Below are 20181 nucleotides of genomic sequence, written 5' to 3' on the forward strand. Positions count from 1 at the left end.
TGTAAAGTGCTGTAATGCACCATGCTCCTATTTACTTTCCTCCATTTAAAACCTCTACAAGTTTTCCACTCTTATATTTCTCCTTTCCACCTATTCCTCCCTCCTCCATTGCTGTTTCTGTCTCCTTTTCATCACAGAAAAATAAAGGAAAATCATGGGTCTTCTTTGAAATATCTGCAAGTATATAATAAGAAACATTTGTTTTTTTGCACCTGACCAACAACTAGAAAGGAGATATCCTACACCTATAAGGAACTTTATATTTTCCAGTCTATGCCTTCTTTGTGGAGCATTATTCCCTGTGTAGGATAACTTTAATTAAGTTATTTTATATACGTACAAACATGTATGTGTATAGTACATAAATTCACACACATATATATTTAGAAAACTTATAAAATAGATTTCTATATGACTTCTGCAACCATCCTTAGTGCCACTTTATCCTTTTCAACTCCTTCTCTGCCCTAACCATCCACAATAATTTGCACATAGTTACCACATTGCTATTCACTACAACACGATAGCAAGTTCTCCTGACTTACACTTTTTCTATCGGAAATTTTGTGCTTCTTGTAGTGCTCCTCATACTCCTGGTGACAGTCAATCATGGATTCACAGTAGATGTATATTAACTACAATAAGACATCCATGGACATTCATGCAGTGTTCTATTAACTGTACTTTTTAACACAGAATTTTAAAGGGAAAGCTGTAAGCAACATACTTTCTCAGTTTCAATCTCTTTGTCCTTTATACTTCAGATGCCACTGATTTGAGAAAAACATATGAGTGTGTCATTTGACTTGTCTCCACTGTTTCCAGTTTCCCTTCATAGCTTCCTCATTCCTGACACCCAGACTGCTCACTGGATTTCAGATGAACTGTGCACCATCACCAGTTCTCACTCATACCCAGGAGAACAAACTCCTCCACGTGCTACTGAGATCTTAAGACTACTGTGGTCACCTCATTATGAAATCTTGCACCTTTCCAGCTTGCTTATCCTGAGTGTGTCACAATCACAATGAAGTGCTGTTGAGAAGGTGAGTTGACTATATGCATAAATTGCATAAGGCTATTATCTCTTTACAGAGTATCGCTGTGTGAAAATCCAAAACATTTTATTTAATCTTTGCTTGATTCCTGATTCTTCACACATGATAAAGCCAAGGAAAATAAATGGAATGTAATTTCCTTAGTATCCCAGAGCTGACTCTATTGCTCAGTGACCTTCTTTCTGTGAAGACTATAAACAGCACTGATCTGCAGATTTTATCCAGTTAGAGACAACTGATTGTGTGTTAGCTAAATGACAATTTTGAGAAAAACTTTAATTTGTCCTCCTCCTGTGTGTTTGGGGTGCATGTGTACATGCACATGCATACAGGATATTGTGACTCAGGCCAAGAGAGCCACCTAGTATTTTTAACACAAGGTCACTCATTGGACTACGGCTCACTGGCTTAGAAAGGCTGTCTAGGGACTGCCAAGTATTCCTGTACCTCTGTCTGCCTGGTACTGGGATTATGAGTTTGTTCCCTCACACTTTGGTTTTTATTTGAGTACTGGTGATACTCAAATACTCATGTTCCAGCAAAAACAACTGTACATACTGAGCTGTCTTTCTAGACCTAAATCTTAAAGGTTGTTCTGTTTTTTACTCAGTACCTTCCAAAGTAATTCAACTCCAGTGAGAAACTAAATAGAATAAAATAAGTGAGTGATTTACTAGTGCTATATGTGTGCTTTAATATTTAACTGACTCAAGTTAATAATAACATATTTCAGGAATAAGGTACTACCATACCACTTATTTTCCTCTAACTCATTTTCAGCTACTTTGAGTCACAGTCCGGGTAGCAGTATCGGCATGAGAGGAACCCAGAAAGTGCTATTCACACATGACTATATGGCCTTTTCATGTGTCAGAAACAAAGAAATCCTGCTCCGAAGTAGTAGTGGGCAGTGTTGCAGGATAGTCAGTGGGCAGTGACTGTGGTTACAGCCGATGAACTTCCTATATTCAAAAATAACCATGGTTGCTCTGAGACTAAGAAATTCCTGTTCAGTTATCTGGGTACTAACCCAATGGCGAAAATAAGACTAATTCCATCAATGCCTGAGTTCCTTTTAACCATGTGTTTGTCCGTGAATTTCAGCAGCTGAAAACAGTGTTGAAATCTTTACAGACTGAGTGTGGGCCTGTGGAAAACCCAGCTCCACTGGCATACCAAGTTTCAAGTTACTGGAGCTACTTTTCTTACTATGGTTGATGATATTGCTGGGAACTTCATTGTATGCATGGGTTGTGGTGTTTCAAAATCATTCTTCTGATATTGAAATATTTCCAAAAATTCAACACTTCACATAAGTTTTTTGTGGCAAAGATACAAAAGTCTTCAAGTCCAAACCTTCTGAGAGATTTATTAAAGTGTTTAAAAAACTAATAAGTAGAAAACTATACATTGTATTTTTATAAATTCACAGATACCCAATTTCCTAATACGTTTAAAAATTAACAAATGAGAATTGAACATGAAAGAAAATTAGATTTGTTTTTTTTAAGATATTAAACTTGGTCCCTCCTAGCTATCTAGTTGGCAGTTTAAATATACATAATAATATATATAAGTGTGTGTGTGTGTATATAATTACAAGGCCATAATTAAATGCTCATGTGATTACACAATGCATTTGAATCATACCTAGTTTGTTTTATTAAATCTAGAATAACAAATAATCTTTAAATAACTCTTCATTTCAACAGACTTATTTATTATAGTATTTTTATTGAAAGAATAAGGAGAAAAGAAATGAGCAAAGGAGGAAAAAGTGAGGAAGAATAGAGAAAAAGGAAGGATGGAAGAAAAAAGGGAGGGAAGGTGAAAGGGAAGAAAAGAGGTGGCGTTGGATGCCGTAGATTTAGGAAAGGGGATTAGTAGTTCTGAGAATTCAGCTGATGGGAATATTAATAGGAAGGAATGCTTTAAAGATATTAGTATTTTACCACATAATAGGAAGGCAGATATACAAAATCTTAAACCTGTGAATGTTCCAATTATTTCCTATTTTAGAAGTAGGAACATTTCTTCACTTTTTCTTTTTTTATTGAAAATAGAGTCTTCTTTCATACAATAAAACCCAACCACCACTTCTCCCAAATCTCACTCCACTTCCTAATCCAAGATATCTACTGTTTACTCATTAGAAAAGAACAGAGCTCCAAGAGACTATTCCCAAACAGGAAAAAAACAAGATACATTAAGATAGGAGAACTCCTAACATTGGGAGCAGGTGTATCTCTGACTCTTTTGCATAGTCTTGGAACTCTTTTCCTCCTATTAGGTGGCCTTGTGCAGCCTGTATATGAGTGCTTTTACCTAGTTTTATTTCTTAACTTATAAGTAATTGCACTATAAAAAATTCATTTGACTGTATAGCAAATATGACCATAATGCAAAAGGAGTATTTTAGACTAATTTCTACATGAGCAGATATAAAGAGCTACTAAAAGAAAAGACCAGATTCTAAGATATGTAGCTGACTTCTCATGATACTAAAATAAGGAGAAACTTGTACCTTTTGTGAGATTTTTCCATTCCATGTATTTTTTGAGAATATACAAAATCTTTAAACACCTATCAGTATGTAGCTGCCCAAGATCTCAAAGGACAGGTTACCCTTATTCTGTTTCTGTTGGTACTTTGATCTTATCTCAGCTGCTTAGCCCAAGCCAAGTTCATGTTCCAGTCTGGGAGATGAAGTGTGGCCTCTGTCACAGTTAATGGTCTATTGTTGTGTAAACATATGACCAAGACAAAAGAAAGACATTTATTTGGGTTTTAAAGTTTCAGAGGGTTAGAACCCATAACTATCATGCCAAGGCACATGAAAACAAGGGGGGTAAAAATGACACTGAAGAAGTAGCTGAGAGTTTGCATCTTGATCCATAAGCAGGAGGCAAAGAGTATTAACTGGGAATGGCTTAGACTCTTGAAACTTTAAATGCTACGCTCAGGGACACACTTCTTCCAACAAGAAAGACCATACCTCCTAATTGTACTTAAACAGTTTCACCTACTGTCCACCAACTATTCAAATATATGAATCTATGGGAGCCATTTTCTTTTAAATCACTGCAGCCTTGTAGCAGACAAATTCATGTGCAGGGAGCAGGCTGAGTGTGCTGCTGGGTGGACCACTTGGTATCACAGACAGGCTCTCCAGACAGGAGCCTTTTCTGTGGTTAACTTCAGTATCACTGTCATAGTGAGGCTTCATTCCAAGGTGGTGTTCTCTAGATGGTAGAAGTATTTATGTCCACTGAATTTACAGGATTACCTACTATACCTGTCACCCAACCAAGCAGTCCGTGGTCAACCCAAAAAGCAGAACAGCACTGCACATTCACTTTCTAGGGTTCTGTTCGATAATGACTGGCCTCTTGAATGTATGTCAAATTTTGGAATCTGATAGCAACATTTAAAATTGGTTCCTATTTTTCTCTTATGATTGCTATTGTCTGTGGCCTCTATTTTAGGCCAGATAGAGAATTTTATAACCAAGTGGCTACAGGTTACTTACTACTCTGCTAACCCAGTAAAGATGCATGTATAAATGGTCTTCAAAGGACTTAGCATCTAGTATCAATGCATAAGACTTGAAGGTGACACAGGGAACTCTTATTATACATAGATAAATATGCTGTAACTATGATGGAAAACAATGTATTTTCTCTTCTTACCACACCTAGATATCAGAGGTCTAAACGCAGCATGACTGTTCTTTAAAATAATTAGTACCAAAATAATTGAAGATAGAATAAAAATCTTTTCTCTTATGAACATACATTTACACAGATTGCAAGGTTATTTTTCAGAACAAAAAAATTCACTGAAATTTAAATAAAAAGTCATTCATAACGTATATAAATGCATGACATTTCCAAATTTCTCTGCCGTTTATGACATCAAAAGATGGAGAATGTCCATTATGATGTCACAGGACTGTGAAGGTTACTGTGAGACCTGTACAGCTTCACCATCAATGCAAGAAATGGCTGTTACCTGCGGGTGTAGACTTCTATAAGGCTAGTACACTCACCTGGAAACTGAGTCCAATATTACAGAGGGGTTTAGAGGCAAATGCATTTATCTTTGGAAATGTTTAACTGGCACGTATTCCAATATGGATAAAATATACACTGAGGTCATAAATGTCATAAACAGCAAAGCAATGAAATGATTTTGCTTTGTCTTGAAATTAAATGTTGGCATCAGGTCACAAAAATACTTGCTACATAAAATGTGGATTCAATAAATGTATCATGGAATTCAGAAAAATAAGACCAAAGCATAGACTACACAGAGGTCTATTAGATAGTGAAATAATATTTAGATGTTAAGTAAATTCAGACAAATAAACATTTCATTTATTTTTGAATGACTGCTTATTCTAGCCTGTTCTCAACCTGTCAAATTTGGTAAAGAAAATGAACAAAATTGAAAGTGAATTATCTAAGTTTGGGTTATATTTTTTTAGTTATTTTAAAACACAAGTATCAAATTAATAGTTTCATAGATACAAAAATAGGTTAACTTTTATTACCCTATATATAATCTGAAAAATACAGTTTATTGCATGTGAATCCACACATTATGTAGAAATTCAGCACAGCTGTGAAATATGTAGGAATATAAACCATGAGACAGCAGAGTGGACACACAACACTGCTGAAAGAGAAATATTAGTTTCCCTGCTTGGTTTTTCTCTTTCATCAATTCAAGTATCCTTTTTCTCAAAAGAATAACTTATTTGCACAACTCTGATGAATGGATAATGATCCCATTTTACTTTCTAATCAGTAAAATTAGAAGCAATTGTCATCTTGGTGATGATGATCACAGCTGATAGTAGCCATAATGTGGCCCATCTGCAAATATTGCTACTTATGTTTTCTTGACACACTTGCATAGAAAGATGAGTAGGGCAAAAGTTAAGTCTTGTAGATTATAAACTAAAGCATCCTCTAATAAAAAGAGATAAAAATATTAATTTAAGCTCATAAATACTTTGATTCTTTTAAAATTGTGAGGGGAAAACACTTAACTATGGAAATTTAACATTTTATGTCAATGACTTTCTATTGAACAGATTGGTTGAATTCTCAAATTGTTTCTCTCTTAAGTTATTTTTCCTACAAATTATTTGGAGTAAACCCAGGAAGACTAGTACAAGAAAAGGAATGTACAAATTAAGTGCCATTCTAACAGGAAAAGACATTAGATTAAAGGAATTCTCTTTGCTGGCCCTCTCAACCACTTTTATATTTGAATCATAAACCAAACACCGGATAAACCAGTATAATTCAAGAGGAACAGATATGTAAACAGTGATATATCTGTTGCTTGAAGATTTCCTGTGAACAGGAGATATAAAGTAGGAATAAGTGGGGGGGGGGGAAGGCATGTGAGCAGTCAGGAAAGACGCAAGTTTCTAACTTTATCCACTCACAAAACTTTACAGAGATGTGAAGAACCAAAAGCCCTCAAAATTAAGTAAAGTAATGAGTAGTTCTTGATTTGAAATAGAAATAAAAATACTGAAAATACATATTATAAAGAATTTACAAAGTCTTTCAAGGTCAAACTTGTCAAATTTCTGGGAAAGTCACAATTAGACCACAGTGCTAGAAGGTGGCAGGCCATTGGACACATTGTCATAGAAAATTCTGCAAAATTAGTTAGGAACACAAATTGTTTTTTCTTAAAAATTAGTACTGGATTGGGATATATCTCACTCGCTGGTAGAGCAATTATCTAACAAACAACAATCTATGGGTAAAAATCAACATCACACACTGTCCTTGTCCCTGCTTCAGAAAGATAGAACACTGTATTATTGCAGTAATATATTGAAACAATGTCAAAAAATTATCTGAGGACTATTACTGCTCCGTATTTTCATGAAATGTACTCCCATTAACCTACCACCATCAAATAACACTTCCCATCCAATAAAATGCCCAAGAAAAGTAGACATGGAAGTGATATTTGATACATCTTTAACTGATTTTTCATGATCTAGTTTATCAAGGAACAACAATCATGCTCCCCAAAGAATTGGCGTATAACTTCTCTTTATCTTGGTGAGTATTATTCATGAAAATAAAATCTGTCCTATATTGTTTGAAGTGATGAGGTAAGCCCAGCTTTTATTGTTGTCTTTCTTTACGTTCTTGTCAAGTTTATTCTATCATAAGAGGAAACTTAACTCATGCAAGCTTTTCAAGTTTTTCACTAGAATATCTAGCACCAGTTGTTATCCGACGAATCACTGGACTGAAGAGAAATGAATACATATTCTGTAGAGTCAGGTCCCCTTGCTCCAAGCCTTGCCCTCTTGCTTGATGTAACCTCAGTTTTGTTACATATTCATTTTTCAGACATTAATGAGATTGCTAAATACTATAGACTTGTATGGAAATTCATAAAATATCTTAATTTTTTGTTTAAGTAATATAGTTTATTATTTGAGTCATTCATTAGTACCGTGTATATTGATTGTATTAAACCCTCCCATTCCCAGTAGACCTCTTACTCTATTTATCACCAAATGTTATATCCTCATATATTGTTATTTATAACCCCCTGAGAATATTCCATTCTGCCTATAGTCACATGTGTGTGTGTGTGTGTGCATCCATTAGGACATGAGTCACCTCCCAGTTTCCACGTCCCCAAAGAAGAGTGATTCTTCCTCCCTCAGCAGTCCTTACTTCTTAGTAGTTCCCCAGAAGAGGACCTCAGAGCAATTTCTTAATATCTTAAAGATACAGACCCAACAAGATAGTGGAGGTCATTAGTATTTCTATTACCTGGTTGTGCTCTACTATGTTCCTCTTTGTAGTCCTCACTGATCACTGACAGCCATGATTGTTCCACCAAGTATAACTTCACATGGCATTTACTGCTGAATTTGAATGAGAAGCTTGCTTTGTGAGTGAACATAGTGGAAGAATGGGTTATCCCAGAAGCAGAGAAGGTTTTGCATGTTTGTGAACCATGAAAGAATATCTTACTTAGAAGTACCAGTAAGAAAAAAAAAACCATTATACTGAACAGAAGTTATTTATACATAGTTTAATGTCACAAAAGGAACATTCTAGCTTGACAACATTTTTTTCTCACTACCTACTGATAAGAAATGAGATCTGTAGGAGTTTCCTTTCTTCCTAAAATAAGAATTCATTCAATCTTAGAAGTCCAAAGTCTTAGGAGAAAAACATGAAACCATCTATCATCCCTTCTCTACTATTCCTTGCTTCCAACCCTCCAGCCAAACACTTCCCCAGTCAAATCAGCTTCCACCACTGTCATTTGGTTGTGTTTTGTGGAAATTGATGTAAAATGAATCCACCAGCATGAATCCTTTCAAGGCAGCAGAAAGGCTTACTTCAGCCTTCTTCAGAAACCACAAGACAATTAGAACTCTGTGGATAGTGTATTAAACTCACAGAGAATCATGAAAAGACACAAGTGTGCATTCCCAAAGATGTTACATGCAGCTCCAAAACACCCAAAAGAAATATTTGCTTTTTGTATTTTGCTTTTTCTATGCTGTGTGTGAGTGTGTGTGCGAGCGCATGCAAGCACACAGGCATGTTTTTTTATTTTGTTTTTTAATACCGAAGAAAGACAAATTAGTTTTGGATCCTAAAATTTAATCTTTTTAGGGGAGCATTATGCTTAAAATATTTTTTTTAAAAAAGCTTTACATATAATGTGAATGCGAATGTTATCAAAATTGACACATCAAGTGTAAATATAGTTAATCTTTTCTTAACATCTCCTTGTCTCCATTGTATATGCTAATGATTGCAAAGGGTCCTCAGGGGCCAGTTCATAGCATACTCTTAGAAATTTACATTAATTCTTTCATTTCTGCCTTGACTATAATATTTTTCTTAAATTTACTTTTCTTTAGGAATATAATTTTTAGCCCACCAGTTTCACTTTTTAACTTACAAGTAAGAATTTGTACAGTTGTTGAATATGAGAGCCTTCAAGAGAGTCTTAAGGCTTCCTCTGAACCAACATGTGTTCTTTCCTGTCTTATGTCTTACAAGGAAATCAGTGAAAGATACCACCGTATCTTCCGTATATGTAGTAGATGACTACATCATAACATGGTCTTATCATTCTGCTCACCTTCTTCTTAGAAGGCATCAGTTGTTCCTGAGGTTTTCTTCAGCTTCATGCAGTAAACTTACAACTTCATGGTGAGCATCTCCATTTTTTTTTGGATATTCAAACTGAAACTCAGAGAATTTAATTTTAGAAGGCCACAGTATGCAGCTAATAGATGAGCTTAAAACTCCATGCTTAACACTTCTAATTCTAAAGAAGGGGCAAAGGCTTCTATGCCTGAAGTATTTACATGTACCCTATCTCTCATAATAGTTAGGTAACATTTATGTATGTGCTCCAACCTCCTTCTTGGATTAGGTCATATGTTGAATATACCCCATATTCTTTATTTCCTTTGCTTTTTCTATCAGTTTATAAACTGCCAAATTTTATATTTGTATGTTTATCAAAGGCTTTATAAATAATACCATTCAAAATTTCCACTTCCTCCCCTCCTCCTACTTCCCTCCCACTCCCCTACTCCCCCTTTCCCTCCCCCTCCAGTCTTAAGAGAGGGCAGGGTACCCTGCCCTGTGGGAAGTCCAAGGCTCTCCCACCTTTATCCAGGCTTATGAAGGTGTGCATCCAAATAGACTAGGATCCCAAAAGCATGCAGAGGAGAAAAATCCCACTGCCATTATCATTGGCTTTCAAGTCTGCCCCAATTCAGAGGGTTCATTTTGAGCACATGCTCATTCAGTCCCAATCCAGTGGGATTTGGTGAGCTCCCATTAGCTCAGGCACACTGTCTCAGTGGGTGGATCAACCCCTCGGGGTCCTGACTTCCTTGCTCATATTCTCCCTCCTTCTGCTCTTCAACTGGACCTTGGGAGCTAAGTCCAGTGGTCCTATGTGGGTCTGTGTTTCTATGTCCATCTGATGCCAGATGAAGTTTCTGTGGTGATATTAAAGACAGTCATTAGTCTGACTACGGGACAAGGCCAGTTTAGGCACCCTCTCCTCCACTGCCCAGGGTCTGAGCTGGGGACATCCCCGTGGACACCTGGGAACTCCTCTACAACCAAGCCTCTTCCCAACCCTAAAATGCTTCCCTTAATTAAGATATCTTCTCCCCTTCTCCCATATCCGTCCTTCCTCCATCTCAACCATTCCATTCCCCCAAGCTTTCCCCAACCCACCCTTTTCTCTTCTGTCTCTCACTCTCTCCATTCTCCTACCCCACCCCCACCACCATGCTCCCAACTTTTGCCTGGCGATCTTGTCTGCTCCCAATTTCCAGGAGAATCTATATATGATTTGGGGGGGGGGGGTTCACCTTATTACTTAGCTTCTCTAGGATCATGAACTATTGGCTCATTGTCCTTTGTTTATGGCTAGAATCCAGAGTGAGTACATACCATATTCATACTTTTGGGTCTGGGTTATCTCACTCAGGATAGTGTTTTGTATCTCCATTCATTTGCATGCAAAATTCAAGATGTCATTGTTTTTTACCACTGAGTAGTACTCTAATGTGTAGATGTGCCACACTTTTTTTATCCTTTCTTCCATTGCATGGCATCTAGGTTGTTTCCAGGTTCTGGCTATTACAAATAATGCTGCTATGAAAATAGTTGAACAGATGCTTTTGTGGTATGATTGGGCATCTCTTGAGTATATTCCCCAGAGTGGTATTACTGGATCCTGAGGTAGGTTGACTCCCAATTTTCTGAGAAACCGCCACACTGATTTCCAAAGTGGTTCTGACCAGCAATGGATGAGTGTTCTCCTTACTCCACATCCTCTCCAGCATAGGTTATCATTGGTATTTTTGATTTTAGCCATTCTGACAGATGTAAGATGGTATCTCAAAGTTGTTTTGATTTGCATTTCCCTGATTGCTAAGAAAGGTGAACATGTCCTTAAGTACCTTTTGACCATTTGAACTTCTTCTGTTGAGAATTCTCTGTTCAGTTCAGTACCTCATTTTTTAATTAGGTTATTTAGAATTTTAATTTCTAGTTTCTTGAGTTCTTTGTATATTTTGGAGATCAGACCTTTGTCTGATGTGGGGTTGGTGAAAATCTTCTCCCATTCAGTAGGTTGCCTTTTTGTCTTAATGACGGTGTCCTTTGCTTTACAGAAACTTCTCAGTTTCCGGAGTTTCATGTATTTGTTGTTGCTTTTATTTTCTGTGCTACATAGGAAGTGGTCTTCTGTGCCCATGTATTACAGGCTATTTCTCACTTTTTCTACTATCAAGTTCAGTGTGGTCTTTAATCCATTTGGACTTGAGTTTTGTGAACGGCAATAGATATGGATCTATTTTCATTCTTCTACATGTTGACATCCAGTGATGCCAGTACCATTTGCTAAAGATTCTTTCTTTCTTCCATCATATAATTTTAGCTTCTTTGTCAAAAATCAGGTGTTCATAGGTTTGTGGATTAATATCCAGATCTTGGATTCAATTCCATTGGTCAATGTGTTGTTTTTATGCCAATACCAAGCTGTTTTCATTACTTTAGCTCTGTAATAGAGTTTGATGTCATGGATGGTAATGCCTAGGGATGTTGATTTATTGTATAGGATTGTTTTGGCTATCTTGGGTTTTCTGTTTTTCCATATAAAGTTGATTATTGTACTCTCAAGGTATATGAAAAATTTTATTGGAATTTTGATGGGAATTGCATTGAATCTATAGATTGCCTTTGGTAGAACTGTCATTTTTACTATGTAGATTCAGCCAAGCCAAGAGCATAGGAGATCCTTCCATTTTCTGGTATCCTCTTCAATTTCTTTCTTCAAAGAATTATAATTCTTGTCAATAGATCTTTCACTTCCTTGGTTTGTGTTCCCTCAAGATACTTTATGCTATTTGTGGCTATTGTAAAAGGTGATGTTTCTCTGATTTCCCTCTCTACTTCTTTATCTTTTGTGTATAGAAGGGCTACTGATAGTATTTTTAGTTGATCTTGTGTTCTGCCACATAATTGAAGGTATTTATCAGCTGTAGGAGTTCTCTGGTAGAGTTTTTGGGTCACTTATGTACACTATCATATCATCTGCAAATAACGAAAGTTTGATTTCTTCCTTTCCAATTCAAATCCCCTTGATTTCTTTATATGGTCTTATTGCTATGCTAGAACTTCAAGCACTATATTGAAGATATGGAAAGAGTGGACAGCCTTGTCTTGTTTCTGATTTTAGTGGAATTAGTTTGAGTTTCTCTCCATTTAATTTGATATTAGCTGTCGGCTTGCTGTATATTGCTTTTATTATATTTAGATATATATGATCCTTATATCCCCAATCTCTCTAAGACCTTTACCATATAGGGGTGTTGAATTTTGTCAAATGCATTTTCAGCATCTAACAAAATGATCATATGAATTTTTCTTTCAATGTATTTATATGATAGATTTCTTTCAGTGTATTTATATGATAGATAGAATTGATGGATTTCCTATGTTGAACCACCCGTGCATCTCTGGGATGAAGCCTACTTGTTCATAATGGAAAAATTTTTTGATGTGTTCTTGGATTCAGTTTGCCAGTATGTTATTGAGAATTTTTGCATCGATGTTTATGAGTGAAATTGGTCTGTAACTTTCTTTCTTCGTTGAGTCTTTGTGTGGTTTTGGTATCAGGGTAACTGTAGCTTCATAAAAAGAGTCTGGCAATGACTTTTTTGTATCTATTATCTAGAACACATTAAGGAGTATAGGTATTAGTTTTTCTTGGAAGTTCTGGTAGAATTCTGCACTTAAACCATCCTGCTCTGGTGACTATTTAAATTTTTCACCTGGTCTTGATTCAAATTTGTTATATGGTATTTATCTTTAAAAAAAAGTCTATTTCTTTTACATTTTCCAATTTTATGGAGTACAGGTTTTTGTAGTAAGTTCTAATGATTCTCTGAATTTCTTCAGTATCTGTTTTTATGTCCTCCTTTTCATTTCTGATTTTGTCCCTCTTTTGATTAGTTTGGATAAAGGTTTGTCAGTCTTGTTGATTTTCTCAAAGAAATCTTTGTTTAATTGATTCTTTGTATTTTTTTCTGTTTCTATTTTGTTGATTTCAGCCTTCAGTTTTATTTTTTTCCAATCTTCTACTCCTCCTGTGTGAGTCAGCTTCTTTTTTTTCCCCGTAGGGCTTTCAGGTGTACTGCTAAGTCTCTAATGTGAGCTTTCTCTGTTTTCTTTATGTGGCACTTAGTACTATGAGCTTTCCTCTTAGCACTGCTTTCATAGTGTCCCATAGGCTTGGGTGTGTTGTGTCTTCATTTTCGTTTAATTCAAGGAAGAATTTAATTTCTTTCTTTATTTCTTCCTTGACCCAAGGGTAGTTCAGTAGTTGACTGTTCAGTTTTCATGAGTGTGTAGGCTTTCTGGGGGTAATATTGTCGTTAAAATGACATGGTGATGTGATAAGACACAGTGGCTTACTCCATTTTTTTGTATCTTTGGATGTTTGCTTTGTTACCGAGTATGTGATCAGTTTTCGAGAAGGTTCCATAAGATGCTGAGAAGAAGGTATATTTTTTCATGTTTGGGTAGAATATTCTATAGATGTCTGTTAAGTCCATTTGATTCATTACATTTGTTTATTCTCTTATTTCTCTGTTAAGCTTCTATCTGGTTGACCTTTCCATTGGTGAGAGAGGAGGGTTGAAATCTCCTACTATTAGTGTGTCTGGTTTGATGTGTGATTTGAGTTCTAGTAATGTTTCTTTTACATATGTGGGTACTTTTATATTAGTGTATATATTCAGGATTGAGACCTCATCTTGATGAATTGTTCCTGTTATGAGTATAATGTGTCCTTTTCTCATGTTCGTCTGGTTTATTTTAGTTTAAAATCAATTTTATTAGGTATTAGGTTAGGCACACCCACTTGCTTTTTAGGGCCATTTGATTGGAAAACCTTTCCCCAACACTTTACTCTGAGGTAGTGTCTGTCTTTGAGGTTCTGGTGTGTTTTTTGTAAACAACAGAATGTTGGATCCTGTTTCCCTATCCATTCTCTCTTTTTTTATTTTTAATTTATTTATTTGTTTATAAAAATTTCCACTTACTCCCCTCCTCCCCATACCCTCCCATTCCCCCCACTCCCTCTCCTCCTCCCCCCCCCCACTCCCTCTCCTCCTCCCTCTCCAGTCCTAAGAGCAGTCAGAGTTTCCTGCCCTATGGGAAGTTCAAGTTCCTCCCCTCTCCCTCCAGGTCTAGGAAGGTGAGCATCCAAACAGACTAGGATCCCAGAAAGCCAGTACATGCAGACAAAACAAGACCCAGTGCCATTGTTAATGGCTTCTCAGTCAGCCCCCATGTCAGTCACATTTAGAGACTCCGGTTTGATCACATGCTCATTCAGTCCCAGTCCAGCTGGCCTTGGTGAGCTCTCATTCGATCAGTCCCCTTGTATCAGAGGGTGAACACACCCCACACGTTCCTTATTTCCTTTTTCATGTTCTCTCTCCTTCTGCTCCTCATTTGGACCTCGGGGGCTCAGTCCAGTGCTCCAATATGGGTCTCCATCTCTATCTCCATCTATCGTCAGATGAAGGTTCCCTCTAGTCCTGCCTTTCTTGCTCACATTCTCCCTCCTTCTGCTTCTCATTTGGACCTAGAGAGTTAAGTCCGGTGTTCCAATGTGTGTCTCTGTCTTTATCTCCATCCATCGCCAGATGAAGATTCTATGGTAATATACAAAATATTCATTAGTATGGTTATGGGCCAAGGCCAGTTCAGGTACGTTTTTCTCTGCTGCCCAGGGAACAATCTGGGGACCTCTCCTTGGGCCTGGGAACCCCTCCAGAATCAAGACTCTTGCAAACCCTAAATTGGCTCCCTTAGTTGAGATATATACTTCCCTAGTCCCATCTCCATCCTTCCTCCCCCCAATCCCATTCCCCCAAGCCATCCCCAATCCTCCCCATCTTCCTTCTCTCTAACCATCTCCCCTTACTTCCACCACCTATCCCACCCCCCACTGCACCCAAGTTTGCCTGGCAATCTTGTCTACTTCCAATATCCAAGAGGATAACTATAAGATTTTCTTCATGTTCACCTTCTTATTTAGCTTCTCTAGGATCATGAATTATAGGCTCAAAGACCTTTAACTATGGCTAGAATCCACTTATGAGTAAGTACATACCATATTCCTCTTTTTGGGTCTGGGTTAACTCACTCAGTAAAGCGTTTTCTATTTCCATCCATTTGCATGCAAAATTCAAGATGTCATTGTTTTTTATCACTGAGTAAAACTCTAATGTGTATATGTTCCACACCACTTTTAACCATTCTTCTATTGAGGGGCACTTAGGTTGTTTCCAGATTCTGGCTATTACAAATAGTGCTGCTATGAACATAGTTGAACAAATGCTTTTGTAGTATGATAGGGCATCTCTTGGGTATATTCCCAAGAGTGGAATTGCTGGGTCCTGAGGGAGGTTGACTCCCAGTTTCCTGAGAAATCGCCACACTGATTTCCACAGTGACTGCACAAGTTTGCATTCCTACCAACAATGGATGAGTGTTCCCCTCACTCTACATCCTCTCCAGCATAGGCTATCGTTGGTGTTTTTGAGTTTGGCTATTCTGACAGGTGTAAGATGGTATCTCAAAGTTGTTTTGATTTGCATTTCCCTCATTGCTAAGGATGTTGAACATGACCTTAAGTGTCTTTTGGCTATTCGATGTTCATCTGTTGTGAATTTTCTGTTCAGTTCAATACCCCATTTTTTAATTGGGTTAATTAGAGTTTTAGTGTCTAGTTTCTTGAGTTCTTTGTATATTTTGGAGATCAGACCTTTGTCTGATGAGGGGTTGGTGAAGATCTTCTCCCAGTCGAAAGGTAGCCTTTTTGTCTTAATGACAGTGTCCTTTGCTTTACAGAAGCTTCTCAGTTTCAGTAGGTCCCATTTATTCATTGATTCTCTTATTATCTGTGCTACTGGTGTTCTGCCTAGGAAGTGGTCTCCTGTGCCTATATCTTGTAGACTACTTCCCACTTTCTCTTCTATCAGGTTCAAAGGGTCAGAATAATGTTGATGTCTTTAATCCATTTGAACCTGAGTTTTGTGCATGGTGATAGATATGGATCTACTTTACTTCTTCTTCAGGTTGACATTCAGTTATGCCAGCACCATTTGTTAAAGATGCTTCCCTTCTTCCATTGTATACCTTTAGCTACCTTGTTGAAAATCAGGTGTTCATAAGTTTGTGGGTTAATACCCGGGTCTTCTATTCGATTCCATAGGTCGACTTCTCTGTTGTTATGCCAATACCAAGCTGTTTTCAATACTGTAGCTCTGTAATAGAGTTTGAAGTCAGGGATGGTAATGCCTCCAGAATTTCCTTTAGTGTATAAGATTGTTTTGGCTATCCTGGGTTTTTTGTTTTGCCATATAAACTTGATTATTATTCTCTCAAGGTCTGTGAAGAAGTTTGATGGGATTTTGATGGGTTTGCATTGAATCTATAGATTGCTTTTGGTAGAATTACCATTTTTACTATATTGATTCTCCCAATCCAAGAGCAGGGGAGGTCTTTCCATTTTCTGGTATCCTCCTCAATTTCTTTCCTCAAGGACTTAAAGTTCTTGTCAAATAGGTCTTTTACTTCCTTGGTTAGAGTTACCCCAAGATATTTTATGCTATTTGTGGCTATCATGAAAGGTGATGTTTTTCTGATTTCCCTCTCTGCTTCTTTATCCTTTGTGTATAGGAGGGCAACTGATTTTTTGGAGTTGATCTTGTATCCTGCCACATTACGAAAGGTGTTTATCAACTGTAGGCATTCTTTGGTAGAGTTTTTGGGGTCGCTTATGTACATTATCATATCGTCTGCAAATAACGAAAGTTTAACTTCATCCTTTCCAATTCGAATCTCCTTGATCCCCTTATGTTGTCTTATTGCTATTGCTAGAACTTCAAGTACTATATTGAAGAGGTATGGAAAGAGTGGACAGCCTTGTTGTGTTCCTGATTTTAGTGGAATGGCTTTGAGTTTCTCTCCATTTAATTTGATGTTAGCTGTCGGCTTGCTATATATTGCATTTATTATATTTAGGAATGAAGCTTGTATCCCTAATCTTTCAAAGACCTTTATCATAAAGGGTTGTTGAATTTTGTCAAATGGTTTTTCAGCATCCAATGAAATGATCATATGGTTTTTTTCTTTCAGTTTATTTATATGATGGATTACATTGATAGATTTGCATATGTTGAAGCAACCCTGATTCTCTGGATAAAGCCCACTTGATCATAATGGATAATTTTTCTAATTTGTTCTTGGATTCGGTTTTCCAGGATTTTATTGAGTATTTTTGCGTCAATGTTCATGAGTGAGATTGGCTTGTAATTCTCTTTCTTGATTGTGTCTTTGTGTGGTTTTGGTATCAGGGTAACTGTAGCTTCATAAAAAGAGTTTGGCAATGATTCTTCTGTTTCTATATTGTGAAATACATTAAGGAGTGTAGGTATTAGCTCTTCCTGAAAGTTCTGGTAGAATTCTGCACTGAAACCATCTGGTCCTGGGCTTTCTCTGGTAGTGAGATTTTTGATAACAGTTTCTAATTCTTCACGACTGACAGGTCTATTTAGATTGTTCACATGGTCTTGGTTCAACTTTGGTATATGGTACTTATCTAAAAAAATGTCCATTTCTTTTACATTTTTCAATTTTGTGGCATACAGACTTTTGTAGTAAGATGTAATGATTCAATGAATTTCCTCTGTGTCTGTGGTTATGTTCCCCTTTTCATTTCTGATCTTATTAATTTGCATGTTCTTTCTCTGTCGTTTGATTAATTTGGATAGGGGTTTGTCAATCTTGTTGATTTTCTCCAAGAACCAGCTTTTTGATTCATTGATTCTTTGGATTGTTTTCTGTGTTTCTATTTTGTTGATTTCAGTTAGATTATTTCCAGTCTTCTAGTCCTCTTGGGTGAATCAGCTTGTTTTTGGTCTAGAGCTTTCAAGTGAGCTATTAAGTCTCCAATGTGTGCTTTCTCCATTTTCTTTAATTGGGCACTTAGTGCTATGAATTTTCCTCTTAGCACTGCTTTCATAGTGTCCCATAGGTTTGAGTATGTTGTGTCTTCATTTTCATTAAATTCAAGGAAGACTTTAATTTCTTTCTTTATTTCTTCCTTGACCCAGGGGTGATTTAGTAGTTGACTGTTCAACTTCCATGTGTTTGTTGGCCTCCTGGGGGTAGCACTGTTGTTGAATTCTAACTTTAATCCATGGTGGTCTAACAAGACACAGGTGGTTACTAATATTTTTTTGTGTCTGTGGAAGTTTGCTTTTTACCCAGTATGTGGTCAATTTTCGAGAAGGTTCCATGAGCTGCACAGAAGAAGGTATATTCTTTCCTATTTGGGTGGAGTGTTCTATAGATGTCTGTTAAGTCCATTTGATTCAATATCTCCAATAATTCTCTTATTTCTCTGTTAGGTTTCTGTCTGATTGACCTGTCCATGGTGAGAGAGGACTGTTGAAGTCTCCTAATATTAGTGTGTGTGGTTTGATGACTGCCTTGAGTTCTAGAAGCGTTTCTTTTACATAAGTAGGAGGCTTTATATTAGGGACATAGTTATTCAGGATTGAGACTTCCTCCTGATGAATTGTTCCTGTTATGAGTATAAAATGTCCATCTCCATCTCTTCTGAGTGATTTTAGTTTGAAGTCAATTTTGCTGGAAATTAGAATGGCCACACCCGCTTGTTTCTTAGGTCCGTTTGCTTGAAAAACCTTTTCCCAACCCTTTACTCTGAGTAGATGTCTGTCTTTGTGGTTGAGGTGTGTTTCTTGTAAACAGCAGAATGTTGGATCCTGTTTTTGTATCCAATCTCTTAGTCTGTGCCTTTTTATAGGTGAATTGTGTCCATTAATATTAAGTGATATTAATGACCAGTGGCTGTTGACTCCGGTTATTATTATTTTTGTTTGTTTGTTTAATAGAGTTTGTATGTGTCCCTTCTTTGAGTTGAGCTTGTGGAGGGTTGCTAGATGTCTGAGTTATTGTAGGCAGTGTTGGCAATGTTGGATTCCTTGGGTTGCGATTTTCCTTCTATTACTTTTTATAAGGCTGTGTTTGTGGCTACGAATTGTTTGAATTTGTTTTTATCCTGGAATATTTTGTTTTCTCCATTTATAGTGAATGATAGCTTGGGTGGGTATAGTAGTTTGGGTTTGCATCCACGGTCTCTTAGTTTCTGCAGTACCTCTATCCAGGACCTTCTGGCTTTCATGGTTTCCGTAGAGAAGTCTGATATGGTAAGTCTGATAGGTTTACCTTTATAAGTTACTTGACTTTTTTCCTTTGCAACTCTTAATATTCTTTCTTTAATCTGTATGTTTTGTGTTTTGATTATTATATGGCGAGGGGATTTTTTTTTTGATCAAGTCTATTTGGTGTTCTGTATGCTTCTTGAACCTTCATAGGAATATCATTCTTTAGGTTTGGAAAGTTTTCTTCTATAATTTTGTTGAATATATTTTCTGGGCCTTTGATCTGCAGTTCTTCTCCTTCTTCGATCACTATTATTATTAGATTTGGTTTTTTTATTGTGTCCCAGATTTCTTGAATGTTTTGTGATGAGAATTTATTGGATTTGCTGTTTTCTTTGATCAGAGCATTTATTTTCTCTATGGTATCTTCAGACTCTGAGATTCGTTCTTCCATCTCTTGTATCCTATTGGTTATGGTTGATTCCTAAGTCTCTGTTCGTTTACCTAGATTTTCAATATCCAGCTGGCCCTCGTTTTGTGTTTTCTTCATTGCCTCCATTTCAGTTTTCAATTCTTGAACTGTCTCCATTACCTGTTTGATTGTTTTTTCTTGGTTTCCCAGTGTATCATTCACGGATTTACTCATTTCTTCAAACTTTTTGTTATACTTCTCATCCATTTCTTTACTCATTTCTTCAATCTTTTTGTTGTACTTCTCATCCAATTCTTTAAGGGAGTTATTCATATCCTGTTTAAGGGACTCTATTGCTTTCATAATGGCACTTTTTTCCACTTCTTCTGGATTAAGAGGTT

Source organism: Myodes glareolus, chromosome 16 (assembly GCF_982192425.1).
Source record: "Myodes glareolus chromosome 16, mMyoGla1.1, whole genome shotgun sequence".
Taxonomy (NCBI): domain Eukaryota; kingdom Metazoa; phylum Chordata; class Mammalia; order Rodentia; family Cricetidae; genus Myodes; species Myodes glareolus.